The sequence below is a fragment of the Aegilops tauschii genome, chromosome 5, assembly GCF_002575655.3.
Source record: "Aegilops tauschii subsp. strangulata cultivar AL8/78 chromosome 5, Aet v6.0, whole genome shotgun sequence".
NCBI classification, from domain to species: Eukaryota; Viridiplantae; Streptophyta; class Magnoliopsida; order Poales; family Poaceae; genus Aegilops; species Aegilops tauschii.
Genome location: NC_053039.3, coordinates 463,142,684 through 463,166,180, shown reverse-complemented (window position 1 = coordinate 463,166,180; position 23,497 = coordinate 463,142,684).

Below are 23,497 nucleotides of genomic sequence, written 5' to 3'. Positions count from 1 at the left end.
GGCTAGAGAGATAGGAGTGATGATGATTTCCTGCAAGAAGTGCAGTCTTTATTTTTCCTTCTCACAAAAAATTGCACATTGCTCCTCACACAAAGGCGATGGCTAGGCTTTCTCCGGCTTCTCCAGCAAGGCTGTCGTTCCCGTCTGTCTCAAGTCGCCATCGAGGTGCGGGAGACGGAGGGGAACTCGGTTCTTCATACGATGTGTACTCTTTTGTCTATGTAGGTCTTTGTTCGCGCATTCGAGGCTGCGAAGACAGCACGGCGATGGACTAAGTCCCTCTAGCCCGCTCCTCGCCCCGATGGTGTTCATATTCCATCCCATATGCATGGGTTGACATGAAGAGTGTGTAAAATTCAACAACATTTCTCGTTTTCAATAGAAGAAGAAAACCGCATTGAAGACCCTAAAATACATACACCTAAAGCCAGGTAGGAATCACCAAATGCAATTAATGGATGTGCCCCATGTATCAATGAAGCTTCATTGTTCTCACCACATACCTTAGTATCTAGTCCGGCTCATGTATAAAAGCAGACCAGGATCTAGTCCGGCTCGCAACACGGATTGAAGGCATACATACTCAAACCTGAACAAGGTGGCTAATTGTCCACATGAATAGTAAGTTATATTCTTATAGATGGACCATAACCCCTAGTTAGCGACATATCATGGGATTGGAAGGCACGGGACTCAGATTTGTGCTAGGGGGTGACAACATTCTTCTAGATTCTTAGTGGCAGCCATGCGCTTGGAGTGGCGTAGGCTCTCTGTGGCAGCCATGCACTGCAAATGACCGAGCTTCATGTTCTTAATGCGAGCCATATATGGAGCCGTTTGGTTTGTTGGCCGTGTCGAGTTACCAACATGCACCAGGAGGATTTCCTAGTTTTAAGTCATGCTACAAGGAAACAGAAGGGACTGACCCAAACCGTAAATTGATTCCTCCACATTCCTTCGGTTGTATTTTTGTTCAGAAATGAAATCGTAACGCCATTTTAGTTTTTTCGCCCACCTGCTATGTTTCATGTTTGTTTTGCTCGTCTAAACATTCACTTCGATCATTGTGATGATAGAGATCTGATGTCAAATTGTCCTCTGAGTTTTTTTTAAAACTTTATTATAAGTGTTCCTTGTTATGATATTTGACAACTGATTTTACTCTCCAAGCATATTCTGAGAAGTTTTAACATGGTCCCACTTACCCTTTCTGCATGGGAGGTATACTCTGAGCGGAAATAATTTGCTACCCGTGATGATATTTACGCATGGCCCTAATTTTTATCTCTAATTATTTTGGCTAATTATATTGTACTATAAAAAATAACTCTATAACGAAAATATCGTGACTTTGGACCAGCCTGGCAAGGAAATAGGCAATTATGCCACAAAGGCAAGCAAAGAGGCAAAGAGACTAAGAGAAGTGAAAGAAGACCCATTCTGCACAACGAAAAGGCACTTGTGTCAACAAGTATTAAAAAGACAAAAAGAAGTGAGAAAAAGTAATTTCTATACAACAAAAATGCGCTTGTGCCAATGCCATAAGAAACCCCAAAAGACACTTATGCCAAAGTGTGTGTAGCTGCCACCATGCGTGCGTAGCTACCACCATGCATAGGAAATCGCCTCTCAAATATGAAAATCATTTAGAATTATTAGAATTATTAAGTAGTACTAGTATAATATATTGATATTATTTGCAATGTTATTTTGCAAAAAGTTGCGACAGCGAGTGTTACTTATAAAAATTAGTACTCTGAAACTTAAGTGATTTTAATTTCTAGGTCTAAAATATGAAGCGCAAGAATAGCGGTACTACTAATTTCAGGGCTCTCTTGGAAGTTAAGGAAGAGGATATCATCACTCATTTTCAAAGCATCAAGGATCAGGAATTTATTCTGCAATTTGTAAGCTCTCTATCATCTGATATTCCTCTATATATCTTATATGTTGCCACGATATATTGAACAATTAATATATTGTAGGTTGAACAATTCCAAGTTATGATAATTTTATGAATCTATTATATAGTGTTATATCTTCTGCATATTATACAATATGTACAATATGATGCCATAATCGGTTATACACGGCAAAAACAAGGCTTTCCAAAAAAAAAATGTTAGCCTTTAGAATTTTGAATACGCACTCTACAAATCCTGGGGCCGTCCCTGATCCTAGGAAGCTACCATCGGCTTCTAAAAAAGCTTCAAACGGGATGCAACTAGTTAAGCTTCCATACTAAGTGTTCTAGTTCACCTTGATTGCACTGCGTGCAAGGACACACACCATGCAGCCTCCCTTGCCTTGTATATATATAAAAGCAGTCGCCGTTGCAAGAGGGAAGAAGCCATACTCAAAGTGAAGAAGGTGGCTATAATTGCCTACATGAATATAAATGAAGCCATCTGGAGGCATGTCATGGGATTAGGAGGCGATGGGAACTCAAATCTGCATGGGATGAGAAAACAATGCATGACAATTTTGAGTCTGACATCCGATATGATAGGAACGCACAGCGTCGTATTGGATGCCTGTGCTGCGTGATCAATTCATAGGCCGAAATATTTGATAGGCTGTTGTAGACTTGTACTGTAACACGTGGCCGAAATATTGAAGAGTATAGGTAAAACTAGGCTCAACTAAAAAAAGAAGGTAAAATTTGGCCTTCTGAGAAAAAAAATGTGTTTCCTGTCAGCTTGGCCCATCCAACAAATTTTTGGTAGCTCTTCCACTGAAGATATAAGGTACAAATGAATGAGGAAACAATATGTAAAGAATGTTGTATATCTGTCTGAAATGAAGCTTTGATGGTTTCTTTAGTTTTTTAGTTGGAATGTTGAGGGATGAATAGTCCTATCGAATAAATTAAACTTCAGTTTTTGCCTGGTTAAGTTTTAGCCTTTTTTAGTTGGAAATGACGAGTGATGAATAGTCCTATCGAATAAAATCTACTTCAATTTTCACCTGGTCAAGTTTTAGGTGCGGTTGGTATACTCCAATTGGAGTGGTGAGGATTACTATCAATCACGTCTACGGTTGGCGATTTCATCTATAATTTTACCATAGAAGCTTGATTTAGCCTTGTTGTAGTCGTTGGGCTTGATGTTTCTGAGCTCGTCAAGTGCCTGCAACCACTATATTTGGGTTCGTAACATTTTAAAAATCTAGTGTAATATTTTCTGTAGGAGAACCACTTTCATCCGGTTGATCTTGTTTGCTGATTACCTCTATCAAATTTGTTACATGCATGGAGTTTTTATGCATTGACGTTGGTGGTTGGACCTGTTCTGCACTAATATTTCGATTCATGCTAGGGATGAAGACATGCTTATCTTGTATGTAGCACGAACGCTGGTGGAATTTTCCAAAATCCAATCTTGGCTACAGAGATAGGAGTGATCGTGCATCAAGTACAATCTTTATTTTATCCCAAAAAAACTACTCGTGCTTAACATTCACACAAATCGACATAGACAATAGCTCAACAAAAAGTCCTATCATGTTTCCAATGCATGCAAAACTAAGCATACTTGCTCCCTACACTCAAAAAGAAAAAAAATTGCACAACACTCCTCACACAAAGGTGACGGCTAGTTTTTTTCACTCTTTCTCAGTCAAGATCTTCATTTGCCTCCACCTCAAGTTGCCATCGAGGTGTGGAGAGATGGAGGGGAACTCAGTTCTTCTATTTTCATGTAGGTCTTTGTTTGAGTGTCCTAGCAAGAACATCGAGACTACCAATACATAGCGATGGAGCAAGCCGTCCCTCTGCCCCCCTCCCCCTCGACGTTGTTCATATCCCATCTGATATGCACTGACTCCTCTCATAGGATTATTGGCTATATCATAACAATCTGTATCGGGACGTGCTGTCTGAAGATGAAGAGATATTTTATCTACTAGTACCTCTGTCCTTTAATAATGAACTGCAAAAACGTCTTATATTAAGGGGCGGAGGGAGTAGTACATACACAAGTATTATGTAGAACTGAGCATTATTTCTCTTTTTAAATAGAAAAAAAAAGAAAACAAAAACATCACTGGCATAGTAAAACCGTGTTGAGGACCTGCGTACACCTAATACAAGGAGGAATCATCAAATGCAATGAATGGATGTGCCCTATGTACCAATGAAGCTTATAGTGCACTCACTACCAATTAAGTTTTCATATTGCTTTATTGACCTTGCTTGCATTGCGTGCAAGGACACACATCATGCCACATGCATTCCTACCTTGGTTCGTGTATAAAAGCAGCCTAGGATCTAAATCGGCTCGCAACAGGGATAAAGTGCATACATACTCAAACTGAATAAGGTAGCTAATTGTCCACATGTATACTTAGTTATAGAATGGACCGTAACCCCTAGTTAGTGGCGTACCATGGGATTGGAAGGCGACAAGACTCAGATTTGTGCGAGGAGGAACATTAATGTAGATTCGTAGTGTTGCGAATGATAGAGCTACATGTTCTTTTCTGGATGCCGCCACGCTTGGTGTTGTAAAACACATGAAATAGATTGGATCTGTCACCTCTCCTGTGGCGCTGGTTTGCATTTATATAGGCTGTTAGGGCATCTCCAACCCCGACCCGTAAAAGAACATGGTATTTGTCCGAATATCGGTCCGAACTAGTGTCTGGACACGAATACGACAGCCACCCATCCAGCCCTATACAGTAAATGTTCGCCTTAAAAAGTAGCAACTGTGATATTTCATTTGTTTAATAGCTAAGCTTAGATAAGCATTTGGCAGAAATCTAGCTTCCGCCAAATGAAGCTACTAAGCTCCGCCTAATCGAGCATAATTAGTACCTTCCGCCAAATGCAAAAACGTCTTCCTCACTACCTTTCGCCAAATATAACACAATTAGCACAATGTCTTCCACCAAATGCTAGCCATTCTAAGCGGGTGCAGAGTAGAGACGGTACTTGGTGACTTTTAATTGTCCAGAGGGATGTCCGGACTCCTGTCAACCCCCTCCCCCAACGTTTAGTTCCAGTTTACCAGAAAAACATGGTCCGGATTGCTCGGCAAACCGTTACAGAACTGCGTTGGATAGCAAATTGCGTCCAGACAACGCGGTCCGAACGCTTGCGGGAGATTTGCCGCCTTGGAGATGCCTTTAACAACCCTGCAATCGTTCACAATAGATTACGATCGGGGTACAAGTTATGTACTAGTAGTTACAACAATGTCTGATCTAGATTAAGAACATGGTGATTCCTGTCTGGATACATTATAAATGTGCAAAAACTATGTACAATCAACACAAAATATATTGCTTCCGAAACAAAATATTAAATTTTATTTTGATGGTTTGTAAAATAACAAGACACGGGTGTCTAAATATATTGACCTAAGTTGCAACCATCATTTGTGACCTATGGAAAACACAAGCACAAAGAAAAGCAGTAATGAAGACAAAACATCAAATGAATTAGCAAAACTCTGGAGACTTTGGTGCCGTTCTCCCTCCCGGGGGCATCGTCTTGGAGCAGTGGTTCATTGGAGAGGCCAACAGGTGGAGTCGTGTTACATCGACCGCATTGAAGACGATGGGTCTCACCGACGTGTAGCAGTGAAGTCTCAGTGTTGGACGCGGTTTGATCGACGCGCGCAGGCTGGTGGCGCTGTCTGGTGTCGTGGTGACGTCGACGACAGATTGGACTGGCAAGATCTATGCAGTGATTCCTCCTAAAGACAGGATGGCGGAAGATGGCGGCGGCAGATCCTAGAGCGCGTGCAGGCAGTGCACGTTATGGGACACCTAGACAGGATGATCTTAAGGCCACTGGATTAGATTGTGTCTGTTATGCGGATAGGGCACATTTGTTTACTTGTAGGTGTAGCGAATTTGTTTGCCTAGAAGGTGACTTTGGGTTGATCCTTGTATTTATTTTGTCAAGCTCTGATGAATAATTAATAAAGATGACTGTGTGCATCATGCTGATGCAGAGGCCGAGGATAATCCTTTTTTTTAAAAGCTAACACATAAGGCATATGCGCAACAGCTTAATTCTGGACAGTAGGATGTACCCAGACTCGTCTCGATAGCGGAGTAGATCAACGCTATCAAATATTTGCTACAAATCACGCGTGAAACGTCAATTTCTGCTATCAACAAACAATCATCCAGGTTTATGAAGGAAATAGACTTTCTATTAATTGCAACCATCCACATTACATTATAGAACACTAAAGAACTGAGACCAGTCAGATACCCCTCCCATGAGGACAGGGAGGAATCCCTAATGCAATGAATGGATGTGACCCATGTACTTATCAGTGAAGCTCAATTACAGTGCCCTTGTTACCTATTAAATCTTCATACCGACCTCGATTGCATTGCGTGAAATGACACACACCATGCCCCATGTTGACTGCCTTGCTTCATCTATAAAAGAAGACAAGGATCTAAGCCACCGCCGCCACAAGAGGAACAGAAGGCATACATAGTTGAAACGATGAAGGCAACTAATTATCTACATGAATAGTTAGTTATAAGTGGACCATAACCCCTTAATTAGCAGCGTGTCATGGGATTAGGAGACAATCGGAATTCGGATTTGCATTTGGGACGGGCGACCTGTACATGTTGTTTTGGTAGAGGTTCTTAACAGCAGCCATGTACGCGCTGCAGTTTGGTTTGGTGTTGTATCAAGTTACAATCTACTATTGTGGCCTTTTCTTCATCTCCAGCTCACGATAACACACTGACACGCTGACGTTTCTATATTGTTGATCTGATGCGAGTTTTACCTTGTCCATATTATGACAGTTGACTACTGGTTTTATTCTGGTACATTTTGAGTCCAGGGCTTTGTTCTCTGTACATACTTCTTGGCGTAATGCCTTCACCAGCATTACCAAGTTTAACCAGTTGCATTGCCTCATGTGAAACACAGAGCATCACACACATGAGACTGATCATGATGAGAAGGGAGTACAAGTAACACCGAAACATCAACACTGTAACAGAAAGGATATTTCATTACTAATACGAGGTAACAACTGTTCTGCCTCAGACAGCCAGCCATACAGAGCAGCAAACTGACAACCTATCTTTCTTCCTCCAAAACACAAAATATCATGCAAAATATAGGTTTTCTTTCACCTATGCGTATGACACTACTTGGTACTCTTCAGTTTATAGGGCATATCTACTGTGCCTCGAGTAAAACTCTCCTAAGTTCGACCAAGTTTATAGAAAAAACAATCAACATCGATCTAGTCAAGTAGATAGATGTTGGTATTATTTTTTATATAAACTTGGTCAAAGTGAAAAGCGTTCGACTTGAGATAAAGTAGATATGCCTTATCAACTAAAAACAAGTGAGTGCTACTGTAACAACCTACGGTTGGTATACTCCACAACTGGATTGCTGAGGTTTCTTCTTATCCAGATGCTGGAGTAGAGGTGGTCTTGCTAAAAGCATCAGTTGCACCTATGTTTGATGCTGATTTCATCTCCATTTTCAACTTGCTGTTTTTATTTTTTCTCACAGGGGCTTGATTTAGCCTGGTTGGAGTCGTTCGCCTTGCTGTTTCTGAGCTTGTCAAGGGCTTGCAGCAATGCTGAGCCAAGGATCCATTGCAGTTTCACCTCATCCATTGTATTCAGATCTTTAATGTTCAGATCAAGTGTAACCTTCTCTGTAGGTGCACCATTGGCAAATGGTACATCTTGTTTGATGATTACCTCAATGGAATTTGGGCAGTTTGGTTTGTTGACATCTGTTTCACATGATTTTTCTGTCTGTCTGTTGGTAGCGGGAGGACACGATGTAGTGCTATTATTTTCCACCAGATTACATCACTTCCTACAGATGCAAGTTCATTTAAGTCTAATAAACTTCTTACCATCAGTTTCGATAGGGCTATGATTCTTGTCAATTGTGCCAGTAGAGCTTTGATTCCTTTCAGTTATGGCATTCCCTTGGAGGTCATTTTCACAATTACCAGTACTGTTAGTTTCTTACAATTGCAATATAAACATAATCTTGCAGACAATTCACAAACAAAATATTCTTCATATGCTTCACCTAACTTTTTTTGTTGCATTTGTCTTTTGCCTCTTGATGGATCATTCATAAAGCATATTGTTTATAAGTTGCTTGGCTTCTTGACTGCTGTTGGGCCCAACGGGTCATCTAGTTGTTGAAAATACCTCAATGTAATCATCCTTCATCAACAACAGACAGGCAAGCCGGCCAATCATTCAGCTAAATTTCGTATAGGAAAGCGATTCTTTGCGGCCGACCGGCCAAAGCGTGCATAACATCGGTCCTTTGTGCGCTGTAGGATGAGGCGAGATCGAACGACACCAATGCAAATTGACCGCTTCTGAGTCCACGCACCTCCCCGCGCCCTCTCTATACTTATCTCTTTCTTCTTCCTCTCCCATATCTCCCTTTTTCTTTTTCTTCCTCGGCTATCATGGGTAGTTTTACCCCCGAGCTCGCTCGCCCCCCTCCTTTCTCTACACCTCCCCCAGATGTTGTGTGCTGGCCACCACCCAAACACCATGCACATGCTTGCCGTGATTTTGAGGCCACCAGCCAAACACGGACATCTGTTGCGGGAGAGCACGGCATCACTGCAGCTGAAGCTCTCCGAGGCCGGCAGAATGACCATCGACACTGAAGGCTACAACCACCACCGCGCGGAGCTGTAACAGCGACATCGAAAGCTGCAACCACCGCCCGGGGAAGTTGCAACCACCGCTAGGGAGAAGCTACAACGCACAACCGGTGTTGTGTTTTTGCTATAACCGACTTCATGATTTGCTCAATCGAGGTGGTTCATGCTGCAAGAGCAAATCACACAGGCCAATGTTCTTTGCTGCAACTGCATAATGAAAAGCTACAATGGGGACTGCACAAATACTGGGAGAAGTGTGCGGTGATGCTGGAACAGGCACTGCACGAAGCTATGACGGCAGCCCTGAAAGTTGCGGTAGAGGGCAGAGCGATGCTGTAACCGCTGCTGGAGATGTTGGAACCAGCAGCACCAGATGGTGGACCGGGGAATCAAAAGTTGCTACTCATGGAGGAAATTGTTGCGACCAGCGGAATCAAAAGATGGAATCGGCAAATCAAAAGCTGCAACCGAAGAAATCAAACAAGACCATAGCAGGAGCACGGTGGTGGTTCAAATCCTCAGTGGCGGCGACAGAGATGCTGAAATCGGCGATGGTTGAAAATGCGACGGCGGCTCATAAAGTTGTGATGATGGTGCAACCGGCAATGGCCATCGGAGAAGTGGCGGGTGATGAAACTCTATCTTCCGTTCTATGGATGCCGCACGCGCTGATGCAACGGGACCCCAAGTGCTGACGTGAGTAGCCCTTGGTGCTGCATGCGGCCTCTCCGATGGTGAAGAGGGATGCGAGTAGACGCGACCGGGTTTGGGAAAAAAATTCCGATGCGGGGGATCAAGAGATGGCGAGAAAGACGATGCGGAGTGTGCGAGGGGATAAGGGAAAGATCAAATGGTTATCGTTGGCGTAATCAAATGGTTGGAAGTGGACTGGCCGAAAGTTTGGGCCGGACGGCCGGCGGCTAGTGATATCAACAAGTTTAGTTACATTATCTACTATTATTCTGGTACTATCTAGCTATTGGACAACAAAGGTAGCAATGTTCCAATTTAGAGAATACACAAGATCTAATTTGGTACAAATTTGCCTAGACATCTAATCTGCAACAGTTCCTTGTTCATGTGCATATCAATAATTTGGATGCACGCGTATGTAAAAGGCTATAATAATTATCAATGGTTGTTCTTGCAAAATAACACTGCCTACTGATAGCAGTGGAGAGAAGCGCACATTCTGTCATATGCTACATGTCCCCAAATTGTGTAGGTATGAAAACGATACTATAAAAGAGCTATGGACTACATTTCATTTTATTAGCAAAGTAAGGTTTATTGTTATAGCCTCCAAGAGGGGTGGTTAATACTTTCAAGAGCTAATCTAATGACACACCGAGAATGCTACACATCGATCATAGTTCTTTGGCAGGATGTTATGGATAAAATAAATGTTCAATGACGGTCCACACCCTGTTCTTGGCTCCGCCTATCTAAACCGCTGTTGTCTGAACAAAAGAATTCATCCACTACTTTACCAAGTAAAACATTTATTGCATTTGACGATTTGTCCCTATCTTAGGTGTGGTGTGCATCAATGATGGCGTTTACAGTTCCCTACACAACTACACCAAGTTTATATTGCATCAATGACATTTAAAATGCCCTCTATTCTACAAAAGTTTTCTAACCGTCTGCTCTGTCGACCAAGATTAGGTGCAAGGACACTATGCCACATACATGTATGTCTTGTCTTACTTCATAGTATATAAAAGCACATTAGATCTAAGCAGCAATCGTTGCAACAGGGAACACAAAGCGAGCAAGGCAACTAACTGTCCGCGTAAATAGTTATAAAATGGACCGTGACCCCTTAGCAGTGTGTCATGGGATTGGGAGGCTACAGAAATTCTGATATACTCCAGGAGTGACAATACAGTGCAGATTGAACATGATGCAACACTACTAGGAAAAGCCTTATAAGATGCCTCACATTAGTGACGGGCACGGACAAGAACCCACCACTGCTATGTATGAAAAGTAGCAGTGGCGGTTAACAACTCCTACCCGACACTCGAATATGTAGAGCAGTGGCGGGCGGAAATTACCGCTCGCCATATGTAAACTCTTATTAAGGTCCCTACATAGCCACAAACAACTCTGGAGTGCGGCTCTAGAGTGAAAAAAGAAAGAGATTCATCAGCTATGGAATCTGACAGGTATCTGCATTGTATTCCCGGCATCGTTACAGAAGGTACCAGTGGCGGGCGTCTAGCGCTACTCGCCACACGTATATTTGGCAACTCGCGCCTACAACATTCAAAGAAATCAAATGTTTGTATTGGCGGGAAGCTTAGGCCGCCTGCCACACATATGGTAAGTCCTCACATACCCCGAGCCGCCACCCGCCCGAGGGAAACTTATCCATTTTCCATTTTGTCTTCCTCATGACCACTTGCTCCCCCCCTCCATTGCTCCTCCGAATCCAGCCACGTCCGCCCCCACGTCCTCCGTTGGAGAGCCGTCTTTCGAAGCCGCATTCCATGCCATCCGCCGCCGCGTCCGCCGGAGCCAATGTAGGAGGTAACCTAACATCCCTTTAAGTCCATCATAGCCTATAGATAGTTCACAAATTCATTTATAGTGACAGACTACACTACGTACCTAGGGTTAGAGCAATGCAATAGTAAGGGGATCGGATCTACGATTCAATTCCAAACCGTTTTTTGAGTAATCCCATCGAAATGTCGGTCGAGCCTGTGATATTGGTTTGTGTCACTGCGAAAGTAGTCTGTACTACCCAAAGTAGACTTTTGCTAACAGGAATTAATTGCACTAAAAAAATTCAACCAATAAAGTAATATAAAAAAGATCAACTCGAGTTGAATTTGCTTACGCATGGCAGTGCAAGTGCTAGTTATATGTTATAGTTGCAGGAATTAAAAATGAGTTCCAATATTTTGAAAAAAACGTTGTTTAATTTTCGTTTTGCCATATTTCTTGAACTCAATATGTTCACTTTTGTAGCAAAGGTTATGCCAATTTTTTCTGTATACTTTTTCTAATACAAACATGCTGCATTCAATTTTTCTCTGCAATACAGTCATATAAAATATGATCAAGTTGAGTTGAATTTGCTTACGTATGACAATGCAAGTGCAAGTTTTATGTTATATTTGCAGGGATTACAACATGAGTTTCAATGTTTTGGCGGAATGTTGATTAATTTCCATTTTGCCAAATTTCTAGAACTCAATATGTTCACTTTTGTAGCAAAGATTATGTCAATTTTTTTCCTTATACTTTTGCTAATACAAACAAGTTAAATACTGTTATCATTGGTGCTAAATCATGAAAGTAATATTGAGAAGCGGCACTACTCGGGGAGGCCATTTGTGCACCGTCTAACTTAGAGACCAAGATCGTGTAACACACCATGGTATGTTTTGTATTATTTCCTCTCTTTTTTGTTCATAACACTATATGTCGAGATGTCTAACATTGCATGCTCTATTTTCTTTTAATCACGGAAATTACATATGAAGATGATTTTCGGCCAGGATATCCCTGCTGTCGGCAGAGCTGGAGTATGCTTTGGAGCAGTGCTACCTCTTGAGCACTGCGTTGGTTTTCCCTTGAAGAGGAAAGGGTGATGCAATAAAGTAGCGTAAGTATTTTCCTCAGTTTTTGAGAACCAAGGTATCAATCCAGTAGGAGACCACGCTCGAGTCCCACGCACCTACACAAACAAATAAGAACCTCGCAACCAACGCGATAAAGGGGTTGTCAATCCCTTCACGGTTACTTACGAGAGTGAGATCTGATAGATATGATAAGATAATATTTTTGGTATTTTTATGATAAAGAGTAAATAAAGATGCAAAGTAAAATAAACGGCGCCAGAAATAGCTTGTTGTCGGGAGATTAATATGATGGAAAATAGACCCGGGGGCCATAGGATTCACTAGTGGCTTCTCTTAAGAGTATAAGTATTACAGTGGGTAAACGAATTACTGTCGAGCAATTGATAGAATTGAGCATAGTTATGAGAATATCTAGGTATGATCATGTATATAGGCATCACGTCCATGACAAGTAGACCGACACGATTCTGCATCTACTACTATTACTCCACACATCGACCGCTATCCAACATGCATCTAGAGTATTAAGTTCATAAGAACAGAGTAATGCTTTAAGTAAGATGACATGATGTAGAGGGATAAACTCATGCAATATGATATAAACCCCATCTTTTTATCCTCGATGGCAACAATACAATACGTGCCTTGCTGCCCCTGCTGTCACTGGGAAAGGACACCGCAAGATTGAACCCAAAGCTAAGCACTTCTCCCATTGCAAAAAGATCAATCTAGTAGGCCAAACCAAACTGATAATTCAAAGAGACTTGCAAAGATAACCAATCATACATAAAAGAATTCAGAGGAGATTCAAATATTTTTCAGAGATAATCTTGATCATAAACCCACAATTCATCGGATCTCGACAAACACACCGCAAAAGAAGATTACATCGAATAGATCTCCAAGAAGATCGAGGATAACTTTGTATTGAGATCCAAAGAGAGAGAAGAAGCCATCTAGCTAATAACTATGGACCCGAAGGTCTGAGGTAAACTACTCACACATCATCGGAGAGGCTATGGTGTTGATGTAGAAGCCCTCCGTGATCAATTCCCCCTCCGGCGGAGCACCGGAAAAGGCCCCAAGATGGGATCTCACGGGTACAGAAGGTTGCGGCAGTGGAAATAGGGTTTTGGCTCCGTATATGATGGTTTGGGGGTACATAGGTATATATAGGAGGAAGAAGTACGTTGGTGGAGCAACGAGGGGCCCACGAGGGTGGAGGGTGCGCCCAGGGGGGTAGGCGCGCCCCCTGCCTCGTGCCTTCCTCGTTGATTGCTTTACGTAGACTCCAAGTCCTCTGGATCACGTTTGGTCCGAAAATCACGTTCCCGAAGGTTTCATTCCGTTTGGACTCCGTTTGATATTCTTTTCCTTCGAAACACTGAAATAGGCAAAAAACAGCAATTTGGGCTGGGCCTCCGGTTAATAGGTTAGTCCCAAAAATAATATAAAAGTGTATAATAAAGCCCATTAAACATCCAAAACAGAATATAATATAGCATAGAACAATAAAAAATTATAGATACGTTGGAGACGTATCAAGCATCCCCAAGCTTAATTCCTGCTCGTCCTCGAGTAGGTAAATGATAAAAACAGAATTTTTGATGTGGAATGCTACTTAGCATAATTTTTAATGTAATTCTCTTATTTGTGGTATGAATATTCAGATCCAAAAGATTCAAGATAAAATTTTAATATTGACATAAAAATAATAATACTTCAAGCATACTAACTAAGCAATTATGTCTTCTCAAAATAACATGGCCAAAGAAAGTTATCCCTACAAAATCATATAGTCTGACTATGCTCTATCTTCACCACATAAAATATTTAAATCATGCACAACACCGATGACAAGCCAAGCAATTGTTTCATACTTTTGGTGTTCTCAAACTTTTTCAATCTTCACGCAATACATGAGCGTGAGCCATGGTCATAGCACTATATGTGGAATAGAATGGTGGTTGTGGAGAAGACAAAAAAGGAGAAGATAGTCTCACATCAACTAGGCGTATCAACGGGCTATGGAGATGCCCATCAATAGATATAAATGTGAGTGAGTAGGGATTGCCATGCAACGGATGCACTAGAGCTATAAGTGTATGAAAGCTCAACAAAAGAAACTAAGTGGGTGTGCATCCAACTCGCTTGCTCACGAAGACCTAGGGCATTTTGAGGAAGCCCATCATTGGAATATACAAGCCAAGTTCTATAATGAAAAATTCCCACTAGTATATGAAAGTGATATCATAGGAGACTCTCTATCATGAAGATCATGGTGCTACTTTGATGCACAAGTGTGGAAAAAGGATAGTAGCATTGTCCCTTCTCTCTTTTTTTCTCATTTTTTGGGCCTTCTTTTTTTTATATGGCCTTTCTTTTTTTTTTTTTTCGTCCGGAGTCTCATCCCGACTTGTGGGGGAATCATAGTCTCCATCATCCTTTCCTCACTTGGGACAATGCTCTAATAATGATGATCATCACACTTTTATTTACTTACAACTCAAGAATTACAACTCAATACTTAGAACAAAATATGACTCTATGTGAATGCCTCCGGCGGTGTACCGGGATATGCAATGAATCAAGAGTGACATGTATCAAAGAATCATGAACGGTGGCTTTGCCACAAATACGATGTCAACTACATGATCACGCAAAGCAATTATGACAATGATGAAGCGTGTCATAGTAAAAGAAACGGTGGTAAGTTGCATGGCAATATATCTCAGAATGGCTATGGAAATGCCATGATAGGTAGGTATGGTGGCTGTTTTGAGGAAGGTATATGGTGGGTGTATGATACCGGCGAAAAGTGCGCGGTATTAGAGAGGCTAGCAATGGTGGAAGGATGAGAGTGCGTATAATCCATGGACTCAACATTAGTCATAAAGAACTCATATACTTGTTGCAAAAATCTACAAGTTATCAAAGCAAAGTATTACGCGCATGCTCCTAGGGGGATAGATTGGTAGGAAAAGACTATCGCTCGTCCCTGACCGCCACTCATAAGGAAGACAATCAATAAATAAATCATGCTCCGACTTCATCACATAACGGTTCACCATACGTGCATGCTACGGGAATCACAAACTTTAACACAAGTATTTCTTAAATTCATAACTACTCAACTAGCATGACTCTAATATCACCATCTTCATATCTCAAAACAATTATCAAGCATCAAACTTCTCATAGTATTCAACACACTCATAAGATTTTTTTACTAATCTTGGATGCCTATCATATTAGGACTAATTTTTATAATTAAAGAAAATTACCATGCTGTTTTGTAGGACTCTCAAAATAATATAAGTGAAGCATGAGAGAACAAAATTTTCTATAAAACAAATCCACCACCGTGCTCTAAAATATATAAGTGAAGCACTAGAGCTAAAACTATATGGCTCAAAAGATATAAGTGAAGCACATAGAGTATTCTAATAAATTCCGAATCATGTGCGGCTCTCTCAAAAGGTGTGTACAGCAAGGATGATTGTGGTAAACTAAAAAGCAAAGACTCAAATCATACAAGACGCTCCAAACAAAACACATATCATGTGGTGAATAAAAATATAGCTCCAAGTAAAGTTACCGCTAGACGAAGACGAAAGAGGGGATGCCTTCCGGGGCATCCCCAAGCTTTGGCTTTTTGGTGTCCTTAGATTACCTTGGGGTGCCATGGGCATCCCCAAGCTTAGGCTCTTGCCTCTCCTTGTTCCATAATCCATCAAATCTTTACCCAAAATTTGAAAACTTCACAACACAAAACTCAACAGAAAATCTCGTGAGCTCCGTTAGCGAAAGAAAACAAAACACCACTTCAAGGTACTGTATTGAAATCATTCTTTATTTATATTGATGTTAAACCTACTGTATTCCAACTTCTCTATGGTTTATAAACTCTTTTACTAGCCATAGATTCATCAAAATAAGCAAACAACACACGAAAAACAGAATCTGTCAAAAACAGAACAGTCTGTACTAATCTGTAACTAACGCAAACTTCTGGAACTCAAAAAATTCTACCAAAATAACACTATATGGAGAGATGTCTAACATTCCATGCTCTATTTTCTTTTAATCATGAAAATTACATATGAAGATGATTTTCGGCCAGGATATCCCTGCTGTCGGCAGAGCTGGAGTATGCTTTGGAGCAGTGCTACCTCTTGAGCACTGCGTTGGTTTTCCCTTGAAGAGGGAAGGGTGATGCAGTAAAGTAGCGTAAGTATTTCCCTCAGTTTTTGAGAACCAAGGTATCAATCCAGTAGGAGACCACGCTCGAGTCCCACGCACCTACACAAACAAATAAGAACCTCGCAACCAACGCGATAAAGGGGTTGTCAATCCCTTCACGGTCACTTACGAGAGTGAGATCTGATAGATATGATAAGATAATATTTTTGGTATTTTTATGATAAAGAGTAAATAAAGATGCAAAGTAAAATAAACGGCGCCAGAAATAGCTTGTTGTCGGGAGATTAATATGATGGAAAATAGACCCGGGGGCCATAGGTTTCACTAGTGGCTTCTCTCAAGAGCATAAGTATTACGGTGGGTAAACGAATTACTGTCGAGCAATTGATAGAATTGAGCATAGTTATGAGAATATCTAGGTATGATCATGTATATAGGCATCACGTCCATGACAAGTAGACCGACATGATTCTGCATCTACTACTATTACTCCACACATCGACCGCTATCCAACATGCATCTAGAGTATTAAGTTCATAAGAACAGAGTAATGCTTTAAGTAAGATGACATGATGTAGAGGGATAAACTCATGCAATATGATATAAACCCCATCTTTTTATCCTCGATGGCAACAATACAATACGTGCCTTGCTGCCCCTGCTGTCACTGGGAAAGGACACCGCAAGATTGAACCCAAAGCTAAGCACTTCTCCCATTGCAAAAAGATCAATCTAGTAGGCCAAACCAAACTGATAATTCAAAGAGACTTGCAAAGATAACCAATCATACATAAAAGAATTCAGAGGAGATTCAAATATTTTTCAGAGATAATCTTGATCATAAACCCACAATTCATCGGATCTCGACAAACACACCGCAAAAGAAGATTACATCGAATAGATCTCCAAGAAGATCGAGGAGAACTTTGTATTGAGATCCAAAGAGAGAGAAGAAGCCATCTAGCTAATAACTATGGACCCGAAGGTCTGAGGTAAACTACTCACACATCATCGGAGAGGCTATGGTGTTGATGTAGAAGCCCTCCGTGATCAATTCCCCCTCCGGCGAGCGCCGGAAAAGGCCCCAAGATGGGATCTCACGGGTACAAAAGGTTGCGGCGGTGGAAATAGGGTTTTGGCTCCGTATATGATGGTTTGGGGGTACGTAGGTATATATAGGAGGAAGAAGCACGTCGGTGGAGCAACGAGGGGCCCACGAGGGTGGAGGGCGCGCGCAGGGGGGTAGGCGCGCCCCCTGCCTCGTGCCTTCCTTGTTGATTGCTTTACGTAGACTCCAAGTCCCCTGAATCACGTTTGTTCCGAAAATCACGTGCCCGAAGGTTTCATTCCGTTTGGACTCCGTTTGATATTCTTTTCCTTCGAAACACTGAAATAGGCAAAAAAAACCCAGCAATTTGGGTTGGGCTTCCGGTTAATAGGTTAGTCCCAAAAATAATATAAAAGTGTATAATAAAGCCCATTAAACATTCAAAACAGAATATAATATAGCATGGAACAATAAAAAATTATAGATACGTTGGAGACGTATCAAGCAACAGGTCATGTCACCAGCGTTTAGTATAAGATGGACACAAATGGCCACATATCGTTCTATGTGGTCGGCTGGCGGGAATTTCTGAAGGAAAAGAGACGACTAAGGATTGACACAGCAATGGTCATCACGATAAGGAATAAAAACATGGACACCTTGCAGATGATGGTTGTTGTAGACCTTATTTAGAAATAAGGTCCAAGTCAAAAATCTCCAATCCGATGAACTCTTAGTTAGTTAGTTAAGATGTGTGTGATACCTTGATGTCAGTTTGTTAACTGGAACAAATTGGAAGTGTTAGTAGTTGCCATGAAAAGTACTAATTAACTAGTGAACTTGCATGCCTAAGCTTACAGCGCGTGCTCTATTTGCTTCTAGTCTCAAAGGTCATAGCGTATTGAATTTCTTAGATGGATTTTATGCAAAATGCAACCATGGTAGCACAAATGTTGTCGTGGCTGCAAAAAAATTAATTTGCGTGCCTAAGCTTTTAGTCACGAGCGCTCTAATCTACACGCCACTGCCACAACTATTACCAGTCGCGGGCATAAGTCTGTTGCCCGCCACTCCAAAGGCACTAGCAGTGACGGGCGCACGTCCGCCAATGATGCGATGTTAGCAGTGGCAAAAGGTCAGTGGAGGGCAGCCCTGGGAGCCTTGCCCGCCGCTTCTGGCCCTTCTGCGCCCGCCAATGCTATGAATTCCTGCACTAGTGCAAGTTCCAAGAAGGACAAGTGCATGTTCGTCCGTATCAAGTTAACAACACGCGCGTCAAGGGTTAACAATATGCGCGGGGGGAGCTACGATGCACATCCAGCTTCACATTTTTGCTACAACCAACGTCTCTTTTTGCTACAACCGGCTACATGATTTGCTCCAACCAGCTTCTTGATTTTCTCCAACCGAGGTTGTCTGTCCTCGAAGAGTAGACCACGTCGACCCACATTCTTTTCTGCAACTGCACATTAGAAAGTTAAAACGACATTGCCCGAATGCTGGGAGAAGTGTACGGTGATGCTGGAACGGGTGGCGCAGAAAGTTGTGACGGTGCTGCTATCGGCCATGGTCATCGGAGAAGTTATGACCCCAAGCTGCCATCAGTGACCGGTGCTGAAACTCCCTCTTCCCTTCTCTGGATGCCAAACACGCCGATGTAACATGCCCCCAAGTGCTATGGTAAGCGGCATGTGTTGTTGCATGGGGCTTTCTGACGGTGGACGGATGCGGGGGGACGTGGTCGGGGTTGAAAAAAAAAACCCTCCATGGGGGAACAAGAGAAGGCAGGGAAGATGATGCGGAATGTGCGAGGAGACAAGGGATAGGATCAAACAATTATCATGGGCTTAATCAAATGGTTAGGAAGTGAAGCGGTCAAAAGTTTGGGCCGGCCGACGGGGCGCTAACTTTCCTAAACCAACATCTTCAGGTAGGGTTTTATTATTATATATCAACATTCAATAAATAGGATAACTCTGCAGCCTCCAAAAGAGGAGGTCAATAATCTCAGGAGCTAATCTAATCAGACACTAAGAGTGCTATACGTCGATCATAGTTCTTGGGCTGGATGTTATGGATAAAATCAATGTTCAATGGCGCCCCACTCCCTTTACTTGTCTCCCCCTACCTATACCATTTTTGCATGAACAATAGGATTCATCCAGTACTTTACCAAGTGATACATTTATTGCATTGCTACATTTATTGCATTTGGCAATTTGTCCCTATCTTAGGTGTGGTCTTGCATCTATGATGGCGATTACGGTGCCCTACACCACCACATCAAGTTTATACTCCATCAATGACATTCAACGTGCCCTCAGTTCTATACATAGTTTTCTTACCGTCCGCTTTGTCGACCAGAATTGAGTGTAAGGACACTATGCCGCATACATGTTTGTCTTACTTCGTATATAAAGGCACACGAGATCTAAGCAATCGTTACAAGAGGAAACTCAAAGTGAACAAGGCAGCCAACTGTTTGCATGAGCAGTTACAAAATGGACCGTAACCCCCTATCAGTGTATCATGGGATTGGGAGGCCGCGGAAATTCTCTTACACTCTAGGAGTGACAATACAGTCCAGATTCTCAACTCGTGGCAAGTCCCAAGAAAATATGGTGTATGTGCAGTTTTTTGCTTTCCCAGCCATATCAAGTTACCAACACGTGCATCACGGGTTTCCTAGTTTTCGGCTCGAGATAACACACTAGATCTAAGCAATCGTTGCAAGAGGGAACTCAAAGTGAACAAGGCAGCCAACTGTTTGCAGGAGTAGTTACAAAATTGACCGTAACCCCGTAGCAGTGTGTCATGGGATTGGGAGGCCGCGGAAATTCTAAAACACTTTAGAAGTGACAATACAGTGCAGATTTTGAACTTGTTGCAAGTCCTAAGAGGGAACAGTGTATGTGCAGTTGTTTGCTTTGCCGGCCATATCAAGTTACCAGCCCGTGTCTCGAGGGTTTCCTAGGTTTTCGGCTTGCGATAACACACTAAAATGCCCAGTTTTTGGAAATTCCTTCATTCACATTTCTACATTGTATAATTGTGGTGGAATGAAACTTTGATGATTTTTTCAGCATTTCGGCACTACATGTTACATTTCACGTTTATTTACTGGTCCCTGCCTTCACTTTGCTAATTTGCTTTGATTGCCAATCTGCCCTTTGTTTTTGCCAAGGATTTATTTGTTTCTAAGTGATCCATGTGATGACAGTTGCAACTGGTTTTATTGTGCCACGTTTTGAAGTCTATACATTGTCTTGCACATATTTTCCAGTGTTAGATGCAGCTTGTGCTAGCTATCAGATGCTTAGCTTGTCAGCCAAAGCCTTTTGACAGAATTTGTTGAGTTCACATGAATATTGTCCAAATCAGACCTTTTTCTTTCTAGCAATGGATTTTTTTCGGAGGTTTCTGTCACCAGAAAACATGAGCGTCACTTAGACCTTTTTCTTTTTCGCACCCCTTTGGGTATTTCAAAGAAGGATAGGATGAACATGGACAAGCTATAGTAAGGACAATGTTTATTAGGATGAGACGATCTCCACACAACAAAAGCTTGCCCTTTCAATTACTGAGCATTTTCTCAAGCGGGCGTTAATAGTTTTCCAGTCCTTTTTTTGAGAAATAATTTTCCAAAACGAAGACAACGAAGGTGAATAATGGGAATCCCAAGATAACAAAATGGAAGCTAACCAACCTCGCAACTAAGAAGTTGCTTGTAGTGGTGTTGTTCTGTCTTGGCATTTCAAAAACAGAACACCTCTCTTTTATGGACATTAATTCAAGTCCGGACAATTTTTTGTACAAGCAATTGATCAACTTCATACTAATCGCTTTCTCCATATGTTTCACAAAAATAATAGCATCGTCTAGTATAGGACAGACCGACAGAGACTCCCCCATTAACCAGGTGAGGAGTGAGCACTCCTACTTGTCCATCCTCCTTCGAGCATCTCCAGCCGTTCGGCCCCCCAGAGCGCCGAAAAAGAACGGCCTGGGGCGAACCGACGCTAGATTGGCCTCTGGGGGCGACCTAGCTCCCAACCACGCCCCCAGGCGTCGCCCCCCCAAGCCACGACAAATTCAAACGTAGTCATTCCCGCTCTCAAAATAGACGCCACAAATCCGGCGATCAATCGGCCATAGTTCGGCGATCGAATGAAAAGTTCGGCGTACAAAAAAGAAAGGACGCGCGTGCAGCGCGCATCAGACGGTGAGGTCGGCCTCCCGCGTCGACGGAGTCGGCGTGCGCGGGCTTGGCGGGGTCGTGCGCGGGCATGGCGGGGTCGGAGCTTCTTCTGTGCTGGGCGGCGTCGGCGTGGGTTCTGTGCTGCGGGGAGTCGTGGAGGCATCATCGCTCGGGCTTGGCGGCGGCGGCGGCGTGGGCGTGGGAGTTGGCGGCGCCGTCGACGGCAGCTGGTTCAGGATGAGGCCGCGCTCCGCCAAGTACCACGCTTGACCGCCTCGTCGTTGCTCTGGAGCATGTCCGCCCCGCCCAGCAGGAAAGTCAGGTCGGTGTTCCTCTTCTTCGCGGCGACGTTGGTCTGGAGTAGGTCGAACTTGACGGCGCTGCTCGTCATCAATGCCGACCACCGCGCCTTGGTCTTCTCTTCACGCAGGGCGGCCCAGGCCTGTGCGTTGGCGAGGCAATGCTCGATGGACTCCTACACGCGCGCAGTAGCCGAGTCGGCGTGTTTCCCCTTCTTGGCCCCTTTGTTGCCCTCGGGGGCGCCCAGGGTTGCGGCGGTGACGAGAAGCCGGCCGGTGAACCGATACTCTGCTGGCTCCAGGGCGCGTACTGGGCGTGGCCGCCGGGTGGATTCATCATCCTCACGCGGGCCGCCTCGGCTTGTTCGGCCGGGCGCTCCGCTTGATCCGCCGCAGCCGCAGCCGCGTGCGCTGCGCTGTCCCGGGCCTTCTTGGCGTTGGCCCTGTTCCGCCGGTCAGTGGTGACAGCCTCCCGACGCTGAACTTCCGCCCTCCAGTCGGCGTTGGACATGCCCGATGGCCCCCTCGGCTTCCTCTGCTTCGGTTGGGCGACGGCGGCGGTCGAAACCGTCGCGGCGCAGGGGAGCACGTACTTCTTCGGCGGCATGGCGGCTCGGGTGCGCCGGCTGTTATTTCGGCCCAACCCGACGAAAAACGGACTCATGAGGGCGCGACTGGGCCGATTTTCATCCGCCGGTGCTAAAAAAACGCCTGAGGAGGGCCTCTTGGGGACGCGGCTGGAGATGCTCTTAGCCCTCCTATAAGGATATCCAACATATCAGCGACCACATTGAAGATTGAACAAGATGGGCGATAGGGGATACGCCTTCGTAGCCCCTTAACACCAACACTAATGAGCATGGAAATCGCTAATTTGCACTCCAGCTGCGCATGTACGTTGCGACTTCAATTGTAAAGCTTGGGGCAACAGTGATTTGGCAGAACACTTCAGCTAGGTACGTACATTTTGCGGCTAGCGACGTCAACGTTGTGATGCATGGATGATAACATCGGCAGAAATGAAAGCATAGGCAAAATATGCATGCACGTATAGTGGTGAATAACTGTAAGTAGATGGCACTGCAAGTATAGGTAGAGTAGATAATAACGATAGCAATATATTTAATAAAAACGGCGCTTACAGCCAAACATACAGTGACGGTGGCTCATACGAACTCACATATAGGATATTAGTAGCACTGGATAGATTTCTTATATATTCTGGACTCTGGACCTGACGACGATGAGGCGGCAATAATAATAGCAATCATAAGAAGACAAGGATCGATCCATCAACGACCTCCTTTCCAGTTTAGTTCACCGGCGGGGTGGTGGGCGGACGAGGAGCTGCTGCGGCGGCGGCAAGGTTGATGTGCTTCTCCACAATGCCATCTAAGGTTAGCCTGCGGCGGAGGGAGGCGGCCATGCTGGTGTCTTCATAGACCGACGCTGTGCTCTTCCGCTCGTAGATGATCTGCTCATAGGCGCGGATGACGCAGCCCACGGTT